Source organism: Hermetia illucens, chromosome 2 (genome assembly GCF_905115235.1).
Source record: "Hermetia illucens chromosome 2, iHerIll2.2.curated.20191125, whole genome shotgun sequence".
NCBI classification, from domain to species: Eukaryota; Metazoa; Arthropoda; class Insecta; order Diptera; family Stratiomyidae; genus Hermetia; species Hermetia illucens.
The window spans coordinates 63092733-63112410 of record NC_051850.1 but is presented as its reverse complement, the minus strand read 5'-3'; the positions used below and the strand labels follow the sequence as shown (position 1 = coordinate 63112410).

At 43.0% G+C, this 19678-nt stretch overlaps 1 protein-coding gene across 4 annotated transcripts in view; it reads left to right on the top strand.

The window, feature by feature from the left end:
- Nucleotides 1-19678, top strand: part of LOC119647790 (poly(rC)-binding protein 3) — a 124609-nt gene that overhangs the window by 49257 nt on the left and 55674 nt on the right. For 3 of the 4 annotated variants that reach the window (XM_038048985.1, XM_038048986.1, XM_038048982.1), the window contains exon 1: nt 19516-19649. The exons of the other annotated variant lie outside the window; for it this stretch is intronic. The gene's annotated coding sequence lies outside the window, so the exon portion shown is untranslated. Of the gene's footprint in view, nt 1-19515; nt 19650-19678 lie in introns of those variants that run through there. 4 annotated transcript variants of the gene reach the window in all.

The window sequence follows — 19678 nt, the reverse complement described above, 5'->3', positions numbered from 1 at the left end:
CCCTAACAGCAATGTAGCCTATAATATGGAGCTTGATCCCACCAAGTTTGGTGGAAATCACACTATTACTAACAAATTTATAATAGGTCAAATTTGTCACTTCTTAGGAAATTCACGTTTTTGAATGTCAATATCACCCGAACGTGAATATTCTCACATAATTTATGCGTAAATTAGGTGTTACTTACTAATGGGAAGAATTCACACTCAAATGTCTTATACACAAAACCTTTCATACCTAAAGCCAGCTTCCAACTTCCGGTTTCCCGACTTGTTTATCTCTACATTGAAAAATAAAAATTGTAGTTTTGAGGAAGCTATTGGTCTATCAATTTTAGGCTAGGCTACAAATAACAGACAATATCTAATCTCTTAGCACTTTTATTGTCCTTGAGGAAGGGAACCTTTGTAGAATTTCTAACAAAGCATTGCTTCTAAGACTATCGCTTGGAGGAAATCGTGATGTTGGTTATCTGCAGCAATCACGAGAAAGCGGAGAAAACCACACTGTACTTTGTTTATACGTTTCCGGCTTCTTCAGACTTAACACCAAGATGCCTTGGAAAGGTCCCCTACAACAAGGAGACTACGAGCGATGCAGTTAGGAAATCGTCGTATAGATGTAACAAAGCCTGAATTACGATTCTCTCCATTAACTGCCTACCTGGATCTACAACGTTTCGAAAGCTCAAACATAACAAACATAAGTTGCATGGATGACCCTTAACAGTGTGGTTTGAAGGTGGACAATTGCACGTCGTTATCGCAGTTTTTAATTACTCCAATTCTCTCCAAGCAGAATTATTTATCAATGGATACATATTTCCGCCCACAAGATCAAAGGAAAGCAGAGCTCTAAACCAACCCAATCAATTCGCAAACTACTTTCACATAGTTTAAAATCTGTTTTAAAGATGAAGCTCTCAAGCTGTGTTTGCCAATGCCGATTGCAGTCTATGTACTCGTAGAGGTGTTCATTGAACTGGGGAATAAGCTCGTTCAAGCAGAAGTAATGACGTTATTTTTCCATGAATTACCAAAGTGTTTGCTGTGCTTCTTTTACTGTTTACAAGTTTATCGACGATAAAGCCACATGTCCTGCATAGGAGTCTTTGTGACCTTAAATCCGTAATTATCAAGTGTGCACTCGCCTGTATTGTGGTTGACGGAAGGGTTATCGAAAATGTTGACACGTTTTAATGAAGTAATAAACGTTGAAATAATATCCTTTCGTAGGAATTTTGGACAGTAAATTAAGGACTGCTTATAAACATATAGACATCAAAGCCGACATATTTGCTGGCAGTTGGTAACTGGTGCGAATTTGAGCTTCGGGTTATATTGTGTACTTACACGTCATCCCCTGGTCCTGATACAAAATTTGTGTATATTGTACACACGTTGATAAGGTAGTCGAATGTGGGCTGAAATTAATTACGGAGCAGCGGAATATGCAAAAGTATGTAGAATCCTGTTTTATGGGGTGCATGTAATTGGTAAAAATCCTATTTTATGAATAAACTCATTTTCCGAAAGGGAGTCGATGCTCGCTTTCAATTAATACTTTTTTAATGAAGTGAAAATTATTTTTGGAAGGATTACTAAGAAATAGGTTTTTATTTGGCATCGTTTGCATAGATTGATTAACTAATACATTTTTTATTTTAATTATATAATTTACGGTTGTTTGTAGTATTTTAACGATAAAATATATTTTTTCTTTACAGGTAAAAATACTACAGCTGATAATACACAGCCAGACGAATGATTGAGCTTAATAATGAAGTGCACCTGATGTAAGTCGATAAAACACACAGTCCGGCCGAGTGGGGTGTGGCAAGGGGGGGATTCCCCTCGGTCCTGGAAATTTCATTGGAAACTAGGGTTAATAGGAAGACCCGCATAATTCTCACCCCCGGCGCGGATATTTTCCACCCCGCTCTCCGTTTTCCGCATAATTTGCACTGCGGGCCTGGATTTTCTCTCTACGGCCCGGCACACAGTCCTTCACCTTGCGTTTTTAGCTGAACAATGCGGCACACTTTTTGTATAAAAATAAAAACAAATTTCTTGATCGATAGTCGTACTGCGGCGGTACTAATTACTTCCAAACACTTACTTGTAGTTGGAAAGTGGGAAACCACCTAAACTACATAGTTTAATTGCCTTTCTTTTCTACCGAAGTGATCTGTTCCTTAAAAGTTACCTAACCCCTCTAACAGGGTTAATTGGAGCAGTCTCTTAATATATGCATGTGTTATGTGAGTATACCTACTTTCGCGAGATACTGACGTTCAAAGTCTTGAATTTGCGCAGAAGCGACCAATTTGACCTGTTATAAATTTGCTAGTAATAGTGCGATTTCCACTAAACTTGAGAGGATCTCGCTTTCGTGATTCTAGGATGGACTTAAGGGGGGTTTTGCAGTCAATTACTAAAAATTATAGTGATGTACTATTAATAGCTTCATTTGAACAGATATCGGTATGGATGATATCTACAGATTTTCAGATTTTTCGGTTGGGTACTTTCTGAGAATGGGTTCGTGAAAAAAATTATCATTTTCGATCCCTCGCACTCCCTAACTTTCCAAAAAATAAAAAAGAAATTGACACCGGCTTCAGAAAGTACTAACCAAGACCTTCCATACCCCACACGACTATACTTGGTGAAAAAAAATTACATCCCTCTTTTGCATGATGGACTCCTTCTTAAATTCGACGTGAAATGATGTAACTTACTGTACGTGTGAGCATTCACAGTTCTTACTTTTTCATTAACGGATAGATATTCCTGATTTAAGACGATGCTAGCTCTTGAAAAAGAAGTTGGAGGATGCGAAAAGTTAATGAGCATCCTCCAAGCAAATATGTACGGAAATGAAACTACTCATGAACTCAATGAGCAGTTGGTACGACAAAAATTCACTGCTGCTCCTCACGCAGTAAAGAAATCAGGGTTCACTATCGCAGTATCCCAATAAACCTAGAACTGCTGTCTACTGGGTTCGAAATGCCAACTTGAGAGAACGGGGTCATGGGCAGGAAGATATACGGCTTTGCCTGGATTCATTGTACGGAAATTACATTCTTTTACTGTAACCTTCGATCAAATAAGCGTATGCCGGCTTTTCGCGATAAGCTAAGCGCCTTAAAAAATAAAATCCGTAATATAGGAGGGAAAGTTCTGGTTAGAAAAGACTTAGCTTTCAAATTCCTCGAGTGGGAGCATGACTCAGCCTGCTTTTCGTGAAATTTGCATTCCATGTTCGGATAGCTGAGTGGTTAGAGCACTCGGCTGTCGTACGGAAGGTCGCGGTTCAAATCTCCTTGGTGGCAGTGGGATTTGTATCGGGATTTGACGTCGGATACCAATCGACTCAGCTGTGAATGAGTAACTGAGTCAAATCAGGGTAATAATCCATAGTGTACCGTTACGGTCTTGAATAAAGTATTCTAACACACTTCAAGGCCCTGATCCAATTGGATTGGTGCACCAGCGATTATTATTAATATTCCGATATTACGATGGCTTGGCTGCGAAGACACTATCCCCAGCCATAATGGCCAAAGGGCATACCAGGAATTTTGATAGGAAGCTTATTCCTCCACTTTTCTGTCGTTATCCCTGCGGGACCATCGTGAAGTATTACTTCGCGTCGCTCCGGACTCCCGGGCTCGATTTAGTTCCTCCAACTTTTCTAGTATCGCAGTTACTGTTGCGTTCATCGCACTATTTCCTTCCGATTCCAAAGTCTCCTTCACAAAATTGTGGGGTCCGATAACTACGTTGAGGGTATCGTTTAGCATTCTTCTTTCATTCGCGAATCTCGGGCAATGGAACATAACATGCTCCGGGGACAGTTTAGGGACCGTCCAACTCAGAGCAATTCTTACTATATCACCCTGTTCCGTAGGGAACTGTGTTAGGTATTAATTCAATTTTCCGTGTTTTTGTTCTACTCATCCCTCAATAAACGGGATCAGTCTATGGGCCCAACGGTTTTCCCGGAATCATTCTATCGTTGCTGCCATCTCCTGTATAGCGCCTTCCTAGTGACTTTTCGGAAGTTCGTCATCATATTGGCCGGATTTGCCCTCCTTCTCTGCTAGGGATAGTGTGCCTCATTCGTTAGAAGATCCAAAGGAATCATTCCCGCAGGAGGTTTTTTGGGGCTTCGCTGGCAGAACTAACCTGTGTCACTAACACTGGAGGGAAATTCTCCTCTCACCTGATTTTCGCAGCCAACTTGAGTGCTTTTTTCGGACCACAGATCTCTTGTAGTTTCTCCTCAGTCACCCCGGGGATCGAGAAGACGTCCTGTTGAACCGTTGGTTTAGGTTCATTTCCTTCCTGTTGTGGGGCAATAATTACGATTATTTGGAATAAGAGGCACGGGCGCGTAGTTTGTGCTGATCTTTGCCCGCGTGTTTGTATTTGCTTCAAGATAAAGGCACCTGCAGCTATTCCGGTTACCTTCCCGTGTAGACCTCTTGAGGCTACTTTGAAGATCGTGGTATTCTTCCCCCATCTGCCGATATTCAAGCTTCCCTATTTTCCTTTGGTAAATCCTCCTCGCTCGCAGACACGATGATCTCAACGTTGAGATTTCCTAGTTCCATCAGCAGTGTGGTGGTGTGGTGGAAACTCCGTCGTGCATTGCAAAGTCACAGGCCTCAATTACTCGCTGATATAGCTAACTCATCTCCCGCCGTTCCCTTCGTGTCGTGGCCTTCTTCTAAAGCCGCCGAGAATGTCTTCTCGAAAGCTCCAGTTGACCTGCCAGCTATGCAAGTTTTCCCACTTCTGTCGAGAATGATGGCCCGGTGGTCCCTGTGTGTGTAGTGTTCACTTTCCCGCCAGACCATACCTCTTACCAACGAGGTCGACGTTTGAACCTAACCCTCTACCTCAGAAGGTGGGCACACTTCCAACGTTGACTGGTACGATGTGCAATGCCGCGACATTTTCAAGCCGGATTTAGCTGTAGTCTTGCGCATAACAGCTGTTCTCCTCATATTGTACTAACGTTGCAGTGTAAGGGACGTAACAGCCATATATATGACCGCCATTGACTTTTGTCCTCACAAAGCCAGTTCCCGGGAATGCCATTTTTTCTTGTATAGCAGGCCCATATTGCCGCGTTTTCAGACGATTCTTTCACCCACGTCGCAATTTCGGGATGGCCCGTAGATTATCGCTATGTCTACATCCGGAGCTGGAATGGTTGACGAGAGCAGGTGTTGAGCTACCCCATAATGGTTGAGGTTGATTTACGTCAATCTCATGTAACCCTACGATTCAACTCTCTCCTACCTGTATAAGCCGGACATCTGTCACCACCTATAACGTGCCGGTCTTCTAATCCCTCTTTCCATTTACATAGTACATATTATGGATCTGCAGTGCAGTGTTTGATGGCTTCCTTCACTTTTTCGAATTACCGTGCTGACAAGTGTATGCTGCTACAAAGTGATTAAAATCGAGGCATCTGAAGCATCTGCTGAGAGACACACGCTTTCTAAGTCGGCACACGACCAAACCTATTCTTATCTTGCTCGCTTAATTTAACCGCTGATTCTACTGGCAAGCTAATAATAGCGGTCTGTGCATCTGCATACGTCTTCTTGCTCGAATTGATCACACTTTCTTTTATTTCGCTAAAGTTCAATTGGTGCCTCACAGATATCCTTCCATGATGTAATCCGTTTAGGTCCTTACGCATGATTACTATCTCCTGCTTTCAAGCTTTAACTTCTGCTTGCTCAGCTAGCACTTTTTCCATCTGCCCACGAAAACTATCTGTTGTCTTCTCGTTGAATTTGTTTAATTCCTGTCCAATATTAGATCCTCTCTCTGGGTACACTTGATACGATTCGCACTATCGCCTCAACCTATCAATTTCGGATCAGCTTTGATTGGCCGAAAGATATCGGAGTAAGACATTTCCTTTCTTGTGAATAATGATTATATAATATTTATACGAGTCTTTTTTTCTCTTTTTGCTGCTCTTTCTGTCTACTTTTGTCCATTGCTCGAGCTTAGGAACCGCCGTTCCGTCCCTTTTTGTCAATGTTGAGGCCGTAATCGAAAAAACTGCCAACTTCCGTCGGCTTAGTTTTTTTCGACGAAGAGGATTGATGAACTCATAGTGCTCGGCTTGCGAAACCCAGCATCGTAAAGAAACTCCCTTGGTTTTGGTTATATTTCCTTCCCTTAGCCACTCTTATCCACAGAATGGCGTTTACTCTCATTTACCCAGCCTGGCCATAAGCATGCCCATGAGCGCACATCTCCTGATATGTACAAATACATGCCCATAACGCATCCACTAAACGTTTCCTTATCCGCTTGATGAGTGATTTGGCAATTCCACACAGAAAGATAATTCATCAAAACCTTGCATAAAAGTATGGGCTCATTACAGAGACATGCTCTGACTATCGGTACGAACGGCAGTGGGTGCTGGATAGATCTGCTGATTGAATATATTGGGTCCGGTCAGTTTTAACTGATCACTGCTGCTGCTATTCCTCGTAATAATTTTGGCCCCCTACATGGACGATTCCGTAGCCTACATACATAACGACGAAATCTATGACCGATACCACGACCGTCTGATTGTGGATAAAATCCGGTTCAACAATCCGGTGGGTGGGTCACTTAATCCGTATGGATGAGGATGATCCAGCCCGGAAAGTTTATAAGGGCAATATCTATGGTAGAAAAAGAAAACGAGGCAGACCCTGCCTGAGATGGAGCGATGGTGTAGGTCAGGACGCCAGACAGCTTTTAGGGATATCGAATTGGTGGACCTTGGGGCAAAACCGGGATGTCTGGAGTTTCTTAAAGCAGGTGTAGACCGGGTACCGGTTGTTGCGCCGTTGATGATGACTCATAATAGCAACATTGAGCGGAAATAAAAAGATATACCATTCCGCATACGTGTTCAATGCGACGAAAGGGCTCTATCACTAGTCAGATCACCAAAATCCTTCTATCCTTTAAATAAGTTATCTTTTCTGATCTACAAACATTTTTATTGTTAAGCAAATATGTATTTTGAGGCCCCTTCCCGCTTCCCCTCTTCAATGCTTAGCTCAGTTCGCCGTTTTGAAATCGATGCCAATTTAAAGAAAGTTTCGTGAGCTTATTACCTCACCTTTCTTCTGATACCCTTTATGGCTATATTTTGAAGAAAAAAAGTCTGACCACCTCTCATCGCTTGTTTGGCTCCAATTTAAACTAAATACAAATTCATACTATTTATAATGTCTAAAATTTCGTAGGAAAAATATGAAACACGAAAAAGTTTACATTTGGCATTGCCAATTTAAAAAATTGTGTAGAGTAATTTTAGGAATAAGGAAACCAAGGTTTGTGTGGTTCACATATGGAAATCCAACGAAGGAGTTGAAAAAATGGGGATGAAATATGTACATATCTGCATCTTTCCTATCCTGCGGAAAACTCATTGAGAATATAGATTTCCAGGATGGTTCTCGCTTTCACTAAATACTTCCAGGTTTCGCCAGTGTATTCCAGGCGGAAGTACTGGCGATATTGGAAGTCTGTCGATGGCTGGAGCGTGATTAACGTGATTAACATAGCCATTCTGACCGACAGCCAAGCGGCCATCAAGGCCTTGTACTCAACGACGACATCTTCCCGGCTGGTGGGGCAGTGCAGAGACGCGCTCAACCATCTGGGCGGCACGGTCAAGGTCACCCTCCTCTGGGTTCCCGGGCATAGGAACATAGTGGAGAATGAGCGCGCTGACGGATTGGCCAGGCAAGGCTCTGCTCTTGGCAGTCCCTCGGCGAATACAGTCGGTGTTCCGCTAGCGGCTGTCGGGGGCGGAATCTACTCGTACTACCTAGCAGCCGTGGGCCTGAGATGACGAAGGCTTACAAGCTGTACCAAGTCAAGGAGAATTTGGCCCGCTTATAACATAGCCCGATCACGAGAGCTCCTGTGCCAGACGCGTGCAAATGCATTCAAGATTACGGCGGTCTGCACAGGGCATTGGCCCATAGAGGACCATGCCGCTAGGCTAGGCATACCCTACAACTCGCATTGCCGAAGCTGCGGAAAAGGAAGGGAAATCCTCATGCACTTTCTCTGAGATTGCCCAGCTCTGGCTAGAGTCAGGCTGCGGACACTGGGTAAACCATTCTTTGGGGATCTCAGAGAAATTTCTAGCTGCAGGGTGGGAGGGCTGCTTTCCTCAGTGAATGCTACGGGCTGGCTCTGAAGTTCCGAACCGGCTGGACTCTGCTTCCCTGCTCCCATAACAACAGTCACGGTCTTAGGAGTTTGTGGCATCAAAACGGCGCACCAAAGCACTAATTGGGCTCCTCGGAGCGGCCACTGATACCTACCTACCTACCTTCACTAAATATCTGAATGCCGGTCCACTGTAAATAAGATTAGAGTTAGCAAAATTTCGAAAATAAAAACGACTTCAGTGAGTTGAAATCGCATTAGTTCGGATTTAGTTTCATGGATTTCCGTTTTTTAAGCTAGCGTTAAAGTTAAAAATATTAATTTTTTAGCAAACAGAAATACTGTGAGGTTGTGACGTCTTCCCAATCAGTCGTTTCCGAGTTTTCTCATGCGTCGAAAGCTGAAGTGTTTTTTGTTCACTAGGGTGCCAAATGAAAAATCAATATCTTCCATGTTTGAATGTAATTGAATTATATACGGGAAAAGGGAACTGTATCGGAAGTTCAACTTGAGCAATTATCTCCTCCATCACGAGAAGAGGTGATCATATTCAAGGGCGGATGTAAAGGAAGAACGAAAGAATTTTTATATGAAATCTTCGCTACTTAAGTTCTGTTCTCCTCTTCCACGTAAATGTTTCGGGGGATGGTGTAAAATTCCATGACACAGTGAAAATATCTTCTGCAATCGGGAAACATAAAAATCAATATAGTCCTCACTCTGTGTAGTAATAAAGCCTGTCAAAGTTGGTAAAGAATGTATCCTTGCTATAGACTCGACGTTCTTTCATATCGAATCAGTAGAATAAAAACATTTTTGAAATCAACCACTTATTAAGCACAATCTTACACTGAAATACTCTCCTAAATGTGCATAAGATAGACGAGTGGAAACGTATACACACAAATGGTCTCCCGTTTAGATTTCCGATGAAACTACGAGACGGAAATTTAATTTCCTCCCGAGATAGACTCCGGCATGGAGCGGAATACCCTCAACTAACAGGTCCTTGTTTCACATTCGACCGAGCTATCAATCACAAAGCGCTATGTGGAATATGGCTGTCATTGCTTATTTTTAACGAAAAGGCAGATTCAATGACATCGGATGGAAAATGCATTTAAAAGATAATCCACTTACCCCCCTTTGAATACGTAGTCATTCCGATAGGTTTTTAAAAGTGAATAGCACAAATCAATCAGAAAGGAAACGATATGGACTGTAAAAAGCTATGATGAATGCATAATTGTATTTCAGAAGATACTCTTGCCGGGATGAAAAAGAGAAGAATTCGCAAGGAACAATTGAAATTCCTTTGGAGGAATTTGAATTGGTGAGGATTGTAGGGATAGGGGTATCCGTTTGATATTTGTAGCTCTTATATAGCATCTACATATCTCTAGTTTACGCACACCATGCTTGTAACCTTTATTTATATCGTTTGGAATTTATAGTAAGCTGGGTTCGCTCAGGCTTCAGTATACATATGTCTATTGAAAGGTTATTCCACTATCATGGAAATCACCCATTTCCTATCGGATTGGATGCCAAAACCAACCTTAGGTAGCATGTTTTCATCGACACGGATAACATAAACATACAATCAAGGCGTTTCTTTAGGAAGGATGTGATGCTATTTCGATCAGAAATGTCCTTGGACGTGATCGTAGTGACTGATACAGAGCAGCATCTTCGTTACCACCAGCGCGAGGCGTCTTAATTTTTTTGTGTAGCTATTAGTGCTCGAGACTGCATAGGGAGTGACAGGGCAAACGGTGCCTCGATGTTTTGATTTCTCTATTTTAATATTGACAACGTTCATTCATAAAATGGGACAATCCACCACCACCGGTTCGAGGTGTTTAAAATGCTTTATTCTGTGGTGTCATTGAAAGTGACCTTGTCAGTCTCAAGGAAGTGGCTTTCAAAAACTCTGCGCGCTGTAGATTTAGTCATAGAACTGCAGGAGACGATTACACCACGTTTGGCTGAGCTTGTTGAAATCAACTTTGTTGTAAGACGCTAGGAAAACATAATTTTCGTGGCGGTGTGATACTTGACTCTCCCAGGTTGTCACAGTGTTCATGATACGAACTAAGACTAAGAAGTACTGAGAGTGCTTGAAGAAACCCACGGAGGGGTGAATGGGTTTTGATGCACGTCCAACAATAGAACTCTCCTCCTTGTATCCCGGTAGAGTAATTAAACCCAGCAGATGACGCTAACTGCCGTCATTGCATACCAGATGAGTTTGTGTGGCAAATTGAAAGTTGAACACCCCAGTTTATCGCTTTGCGGGGCTCTCTGCTGCTTCATAGTCTCTTCAATTTCAGTGGCGCTATAAGTTCTTCAAATTTCGGCAGTGCTTGCGGAAGTGGTCTATAAGCAAATTTATTTTTCGAAGAATTTCCGCAGTCCGTCCATAACCGATTTATAAGCATTTTCCCATCAACGGCACACGTAAGACGTTAGCATAGGCACTTCTACTATGTGTTTAAGGGGGTCATCCCGTGTGTTGGATTCGCGAAATCGATTTTTTTTGGCAGATATTGTATCTAGATATAGTGTAGAATATATAGGCAAAGTGATTTTTTGATATTCGGAGTCGTTCGGAAATTATAGCGTTAAACACGTGATAAGTCACATGCTAGATTTATGTCGATCGTCGCAATAAAGCTGGTATTTATCGGTCCGAATGACGTTCGAATGAGTTCGCTAAAAGGACAGGAATTGAAGCCAAGGCCCTACATGTGTTTCTTGATATAGCAGATTAATAATGCATATTGAAAATCAGCTGCCACCATAGCCCAAAATCTACCCGACGAAATTCTTTGAAATTTTCACGACTTATTCAGAACATACTTCTACCGTCCGCAAACTAGGATAATTGCGATTCATTCAGTCGTTTTTTTTTATTCATTGAAGAAACCGTGAAAAAACACTAAAAGTCACAAAAAAAAGTTTAACACGGCACCAAAAATTTAGTTTTTAATATTTTTTTAATAATCCTCGTTTGCGGACTACAGTTAAGTCTGTACGTTAAAATACTGTTTATTTTTTTCTCTAAGATGACCACAGCGCCATCTAGCGTGGCAGCAGAAACACCTTTTTTTGGGGGTGGGTGTGTAATTTGCTCTGTATTTCAATGATGAACTATGTGATCGGGCTAGAAAAATTACCACGCACGCTCAAGATATTATTAAATCTATGGTGAAAAATTCGGATTTGTATCTTTATCCAGTTCTTCACAAAAAAAATTCTAAAAAAAGCCAAAAAAAACGGCCTTCACACTGGATGACCCCCTTAATGATGAGAAGGCGGCACAAATCTATCTCGTCGTCACGAGGACCCAAATTATCGTAAAGTTGTTTATAGTGGATTGCCCGAATAACTGCAATCGCTTTTTTGCTTCCCGTTGGATACTTTAATAAACTTACCAATTATCGAAAATTTTATCGGAGAGGAACTTTTCATTCGCGGTTCTTTGTAACGCGGAAAGACAGCATGGAATAAATTCGCTGCTAATCAGTTGGATCCTTCACATGCTAGAGTGGAGAAATATCCACATATAGGAGTTGCCCACAGCTCCTAGTTGGACACCTTGCTATGGCTCCTGGAGGACATAAAGGTTTACGTACGAACTAGCCGTAATAATTATCGGCAAGTTTGCGGACACAGTATGTGACCGCCTGAATGCAACACTGCATGTATGTTAATCCACAGTTGGTGCCTCCATAATGGTGAACGCTAAGAAGACTAGACTAGTTATGTTCACTGGGAACGCCAGGTGCGACAGCTACCTTAGCAGGGGCGGAAAAATCCGGCTGGTACACACAGCCAAATATTTAGGAGTACATCACGACTCCATGTTAACGTGGAAACACCATATTCAGGAACAATACCAAAAATCCTCCAGATTGCTCTGGTGCTGCAGGATTGCGATAGGTAAGACCTGGGGACTTTCACCAAAACGGATTCATTGGATGTATACATTCCTAATAAAATCCATTTTGATCTATGCATGCATCGTCTGGTAGCCGAGACTGTAGGTTGCTAACAGCAGGAAGCTGCTGACGGAGATTTAGAGGCTTCGTTGCTCAAGTATTACTGGAGGAATGAGTGGTACGCCGACCGCGGCACTCGGAGCTGTTCTAAATTTACCACCAATCCATTTGAAGGTGAAACGGAAAGCAGTTAACGACGCATATAGGTTTGGTACTATTGGTGTGTGAAAAGGCGGCCAGTCATACGGTCATGTCTCCATCGGAAAATTTCTTGGCAAATATTAGGTGGCTCTGATGCCAACCGATCATATGGTTTCCAGATTCGTCTTCGAAACGAAATACTCCTTCGTAATCACCAAAAGAGAAGAATTGTCGATAAAATTATGGAAAACGGATCGAGCGCAAGGGTGTTCTCAGCCGCTTGGAAAAATGACGTCCATATTCCAGGCAGAGATATATGCCATTTCATTTGCAGCAGAAGAATGTTTGCAGCAAAAATTGAGGGGTTGCACGTTTCGAATCTGCTCCGACAGTCGTGCGCCCTCAACGTTATGAGCATTAAACAACAACGACATATCGAGCCAGTTGGTGTGGAGTTGTCATCAGGTGGTGCTAAAATATTCCTGATGTGGGTGCCAGGACACTCAAACATCGTTGGTAATGAGGAAGCTGACAGACTGGCTCGCCAAGGTTCTGGATCCACAATGGTAGGCCCTGCACTTCGTATCTATCTGCCAGACCTCTACAGACCTCAGACGAAGATACCTTGAGAAGGTTTTCTTCAACCAAGAGTCTACGCATTTTCTATCTCTGGAGAATGCTCTCAGATTCGCGAAAGCCTGCGAACGCCGTAGGCGAGAAACCGATGAATAGGCGATCTCCAGGGATAGAACAATGGGATGCGTGCTTGGAGCTGTGACTCCCTCCACTAAATTAGACTGTCTAACGAGTTGCATTTTTTTTTTGGTTTCAATGTTTTCCTTCCATGTTAACTGTCGAAAAGTATACAATTTGGCTTGGGTATAGAGTGGCCATGAGCCCATCATCAATTAAATGGCCACAGGAGTTACTTACTGGCCGCACTGATTTGCGGGGCAACTTATTCAATCGGTGCAGTGCACGGAACACTGTTTTTTCTTGGGCGAATGCCCAATACTTCCAAAAATATTTTTTTGTTGGCTGACAGTTTCGATGGCAAAACAAAGGCAATCTCATTAGGCGCAGCCTCTCTGTGAAGCATCTTGACTGAAAGCGGCTACGGATCTTCTTTGCTCTTTCTATATCAAATTTAAAACCCTACAAGGATGTAAATTAAATTGTATTGCAACCCTGGTGGTTCTAATAAATATAATTTATTTCATAACTGACAGATAAAATATGACAATGGGAGACTATAACATGGAAAATACGGATTCTTTCCTTTAATTTAATATGCAGCTCAATTTAATAGTGTTCTGATTAGAATAGCAGTTCGCACTATTCTTCATCTATGCCCCAAAAAAAAAACTCTGATCTAGTTCTGAAGAATTCTGCTTCTGGATTTTAACTGCTCCTTCATATGTTTGTGGTTACAACTTACTCATATGAACGTTGATGCAGCACCTGTTTTGGGTGTGATTATTGAAAGGGTATCTGCGTGCTTTCCGTCGAAAACATCATAGCTAAAATAATCCTGGAATATATGAAAGAATATCTCGAAAGCTTGATCGACAGGGAGTAAGCTGGTTTCCGGTGAAGATAAGCACCAACAAAACCAAGGTTTTCAGACTGACGGGTTATCGTATCCTCGCTATCTGCTTTAAGGGTAAAGCATCGAGACCTTGATCAATTTGTGTACCTAGGAAGCGTGGTTTCTGCTGACGATGGCAACAAACTGGATGTCGCCCAACGCATAAACAGCGCTACACTCGCTTCCACTGCCTTGTTTAAAATATTGAAATGCATTTATCTCAACACCAAGATCAATCTGAGACTGTTTTGTGTTAGCGCTTCTGTGGAAAGTGACCGCCACGGTTACTCAAAAGCTCGAAGCCTTCGTCAGCACTGTGAATTGCGCTGAATATGTAGGTCACGTGGGCGATTCTCGAAATTCCTTCAACATTTTTCTCGTGGTGAGGTCATATCCTCGAGCTTTCTTTTTAAAGACTCGAATAACTTGTTTTGCTCAAAATGGAGGAATTCCCTTCCCTATTTTTCCAAGTGACTCTATCTGCGGTAAATCGGGGAGAAATAGTTTTTCCAGGTGCTTTGCAAATGCCGCCCCCTTTTTCGGCATTGCTTTTTGCCCAGCCATCTACTGATCTCGATAACGATTCGCGTTTATCAGGTCTCTTGATCCCTCTTGTAGTTTTCCACAGGAAAAAGTCAGTTGATGTAATAGGCGATAAATCTCGTAAGTAGCTTTGCAGCTTCCATTCCAGTTGGTCTTTGAGGGCTCAATGGAGCGATAGATTTGTCTTGGCTAATTGGTTTTTTAGGTCTGCCTGTCTGTGAGCCTGCTATTGACCTTTTGTTGGGCAGCTACTTACACTAGCTGTAGTATGTTATGTGGTGTCTATTTTTTTTAGCTTTGGCGATATATGGGTGTGAGGTTCCAACAGGCCTTTGTGTGTTTTATCCCTAGTTTTCTAGGGAGTGTTGATTACCAGATGAGCGTTTATATACTTTTGGAAATTCAACCAGTTCGTTGGTTTTGTTTTTAGTTTCTTACGTTTATTGCTTGTTATAGTTACGCTGGTAAGCGTCAAAATTACGGGCCTAGCACGGCTCGCTCGGTGCCGTCCCTGGTCTCACGTTTTTAGTAACACCAAAGTCAATCAGTTCCTGCATTTTTCGCCGATTTCTTGTTCTGATGAGGCGATCTCTAATCAAGTATCTCGGGCTAGTACGTCCCATAACTGTCTTCCTTTAGAAGTAATCACTACCGATCCCTAGTGGCAAGAGGTCTCTTCCCCATAGTATTGAAAAATTCTTGGAATGCTTGAGAAGTCAGTATAAACATTGGAGGATAGTAGATTGCAGTAATGGTTATCTTGGTGGATCACTTCAGTAATTGGATTGAAGTTGCTTGGACGTAGTCTTTGCAGTTTTGCTTAATTCGGGATCAGTTTAAAACCTCTTTGAGGTCCTCAAAGAATGGCTTATTTATTGTTCGTGGTCTGGCTGTAAATACAGTTGGGCAATCGGGAGAGAAATGCCTGAGGGTTTCGCTCTCTTCTGCGCAGTTTCGGCAATGACAACACTGTACGCAGTATTTAATGTGGAGTTCTAAAAGGATGAGATGTAAAAGTACATTGAGAGCATCTGATGGGCAGATTTGAAAGTCCCGTGGCACCTGTACAGGCAGTTTTTTGACTCCTATTAAGCTTCGTTCTATTGTACTTTTTGCTCAGAGTCTATCACCATACAATAAAGTCTAATGTTAGGATGGGACGTGCCACAGCTGCTCTTTGAGGCATAGAAGGCTATACAGGCGTTCTTAACTCGCATTTCTATATTCAATCTCCAATTTGCATTGAGATCTAGGATTACACCCAGATTACATTGGACGAAGAAGAACCAACCTTTGTTCATTCAACCGCGGGAGGTGAAATTCGGCTTCCCGGTCTTGGTGGTGAATAGCATCAGTTCCGTTTTGGTCCGATTTATGCCGCTCCTTTCATAATGGAGGAAAACATCCCTGACACCAATATCACCAAATGTTCGGCATACGCCATCACCCTGTCCCCGTCTAATATCCGTAAAATATCGTCCATAACTATCAACCATAGCACCGGGGAAATGGCGGCACCCTGAGGCGTGCCTCCTCTCACAGGTCTGGTCAAGTGGATGTCCGGGAAGCGCTCTAGAGTTTTCAATTCGAATGAGGTGACGCTGATTGGTCGAAACGCCTTCAGGGACTCATGGCCGCGCCTGCCCGCTTTCGATATGACAACCATTCGAGCGCGTTTTCAAAACTGTGGTACGTGTCCTAAAGAGCTACTCCTCCGGTAAATCTCGGCCAGCCACGGAATAACCCTTTCTTGCTGCTTTATTTATTATCGGAGAAGCTGTTTATAGTTTAATCGATTTTATCCTCGGTAGTTGCCGATTTGATAGTATCGCAAGACATACCCTCCAAGCCGAGCTGTGACTCCCAGTCCTCGTCGCTAGTGGGTGAACTTTGAACCAACAGCTCCAGGCTTTTACTAGAGGATCCTGTCCAGGAGCCTTCCAAATTTTTAAGAAAGGTTGGGCTCCTAGGTTCTTTGGACAGAATTTTACTGAGCCTGGAAGATTCGCTTGTGCTTGACAGTCGTGATAGCCGTTTTGTACCTCTTCAGGCACTCATTGTATGGATGGTTGTCAATAATTGTGCTTGTAGGAGATGTTGAAGATCTTCACGTTGGCAACGTCTCCTTGCTGTGTTTACCTGGGCACGAGACTTTAAAGGCGGTATCGGATGTCTTTTTTAGAGCCCCAACTTTTGAGTCCAGTTCATCTCTCGTATCTATCTTACCAATTTATGCACCGGAGAATTTGTTTTCGATAACTGGACCAAATTTCCTCCAGTCTTTCCTCCTGAGGTCTTTGAAAGGTTTCTAGATCTCTGCGGTGAGATCTAGACTGAAAAGTATGCAACTGTGATCTGAGAAGGATCTCTGGTCAAACCAGTTCTCCACCCTAAGGATTCTAGATTATTCCATTGGAGCCCTTTGTTGGTTCGGTGGTCTCCGAATCAGGGCTACTGTATTAGTTCGACGTCGACGTATTCCCCTAGGAGGAAGACCAGCAGGTTAGATGAGGCGCACTTCGAATTCTGCAGATTTGTCTGCGCTACCCCCAGCATGATCTACTTGCGTAGGGGGTTCGTCAGTGCCTGTCGAACCGTCGATCGTCATCTCCTCCAACAGCTCGTTCACGGCATCGACTGGATCCAACCGCCTTTTCCAGTGCCTCCAGGCACTCCGTTTATATGGAGCAGAAAAGGTTGATTGTTCACCTGGGATTCCTCTTCCTTGATAACTAATCAGTCGTCCACGTTGCTTGTCGTAACTCACGCGGATCTTCGGTAACCAGATTCGAACCACCGGTCTCTTGGGGATCTCGTCATAAAGAGGGCCCTACGAATCGGGAAAGTGCCTGGTGACTCTTGCATGCATGGTCATCAACACTGATTCACGCCTACGCCGTTAGTTTACTATTACCGGCCCACCAGCGCCACACGTAAGTGACTCTTGGTTACATTACTAAAGACTTTTGCATTTCGTGGCTCTTACTTGCTTACAGGAGTTGATTGGTTACTGTTTACCTGTGTACAGAGGTTGCATGGCGTTTGAGCCCTTGCACACTCTGCTCCGCAACCTAGCTCAGAATATGTATTGCCTTCCGGTACTGGTTCTTGAACAGGACTCTAGTGAACCTCTGCCCTTGCTTTTGAGGGAGCGTCCACTGTTTTGGGTTAAGAGCACTATAGCTGGTACTGGCTGTACCTAGCTCGACGGCAGTGGATTCACAGCTGGAAACCACTAGTTCATCTCTCGCCTCGTTCTGGGAAGTCTCTGCGGTTGGTTTTAGCACAGGGGTGCTACGGCTGGCACCGACTGTAGTGCGATGGCTACTAATTCCTGGCGGGATGCCAGCAAATCCTCCTCCGATGATGCGCCTGGCATCACCGTTTGTTCTTGTGTTTTTTTATTTGAATCTATGTCTTGGTCCCACGAATAGTGGGCACCCTGGCTAGCCCGGCCACCGGCTAGCCAGTTTGGTACGATTTGAGACTGAAGGTGCTCAAGGTATTCAGAGATCACACACTAAAGACTAAGTTCCTCATTGGCTACGCAGCTCTCGGTGTATGCTGTTCCACCTTGGCTTTGGTTGTTGTAAGCACCTTCTACAGTGCAGGGAGGACGATCCCCGGACTACTGCTTAGGCTCAGATATGTTAGCCCCTAACACATGACCAGCAGGCAAATAGATCCCCGTCAATTGGATCAGCTTACTCCCAGCCCAGCGTTACATACTCTTGGCCCGTCTGAGGATGGTCGTGTGAGGTCTTGCCGAATTATGCAATTTTAACCTGAAACAAAATCAGAATAGACCGATAACATTCTGAAAGAACATTCGCTATCGACCGGAAGATGCAGTAGTGCTGGAGTAATGATTTGGTGATGAATGACGGTTATGTTGGTAACCTAGAGTTTATTGGGTCGAGAATATATAAATTTAGTTCGTTCAATATTTTAAAGAATAATTTCGAGCAAAGGCCCAAAACGTTAAGGTTATTACCTCCAGCAAATGATGACCTCAAAGATACAGCCGAATTTTAAGGCGATAGTCACCTTATAATGAATCTTAATAGCCACACTCGCTTCCGTCTTAGTTCCATTGAGCATTTATGGGGCTTGTTCGGGAGAAGGATTCGACAACATTATAACAGCAAAGAAATGCTAAGAAATATTCGCAGAGAGGAGTAGGAGAAACAATTGTCAGATAAGACAGCAAGGACTGATAAAGAATCGAGAATACCACATAAGTTGTTAATTGGTTACCTGCTTTAAATAATCAGTTATCAAAATTTTTATGAAATGTGTACGCAGACTTTTACTGCCTTGTTTGTTTCGAGGAAAACTGTTTTTTTAAAAACTGAGAAAGTAAACGAGATGAAGTTTTGCTCGTAGATATATAGTTCTTTAAGCAACAAATAAACGTAAGAGTTTTATTCTGGGAATAATTTATTTCGTTTTGGTTTTTATCATTATAATTTGATTGGATGCGGGTGAACATATATTTTTTGCCAAGTGTATGTATGGTGCGTTTTGCTATTGCCTTGGGCCGTATGTGGGTGCAAATTTTTAATGAAGTGTTTGCTGTGATTCACAATTGGAAAAGTTAGATATGTGTTAGGTTCTGCATCGTATCAAATTATGTAGCAGACTCAACTTTCGCACCCGTCAAGCGTTAATTCATAATTAATTTGCTACTTCATTGCGTTATTCAAAAGTGCCGCCAAAGTGAAAATCCCCGCACATGACGACGACAAATTATGGCAACTATGACAATTCGTGCCATAAACACTGTGTAAACGTCTTGTCGGCTTTTGACTGCGAGTGTGCAAACAGATTTTCAATTGCATGCTTCTGTCCCGCTCGTACGCACAGGGTCCCGTACTCTCGCACTGTAAATTACTGGATGCAAATACAGCGCGAAAGAGAGCACCTGCGGCGCGCGGAGCAGGTCTGTCTGCTTCTGCCCGTGCAATTCGCTGGCCGAGTGTCGGCCAGTCATTTCGCCTCAGTTTGCCTCTACTCGTCGGATCGAAGTTTTGTGTATTTACCGAGGTGTTGCCGGTGGAATTTTCGCTGTAATTTGCTGAACGGATCCGTGGTGCAGATATTGCTTCGCAGGTCGCAAAGTGATGAGCGAGTACGTGTAAGCGTTTGTGAGTATCCGCAATTTGCGTTTGGCATT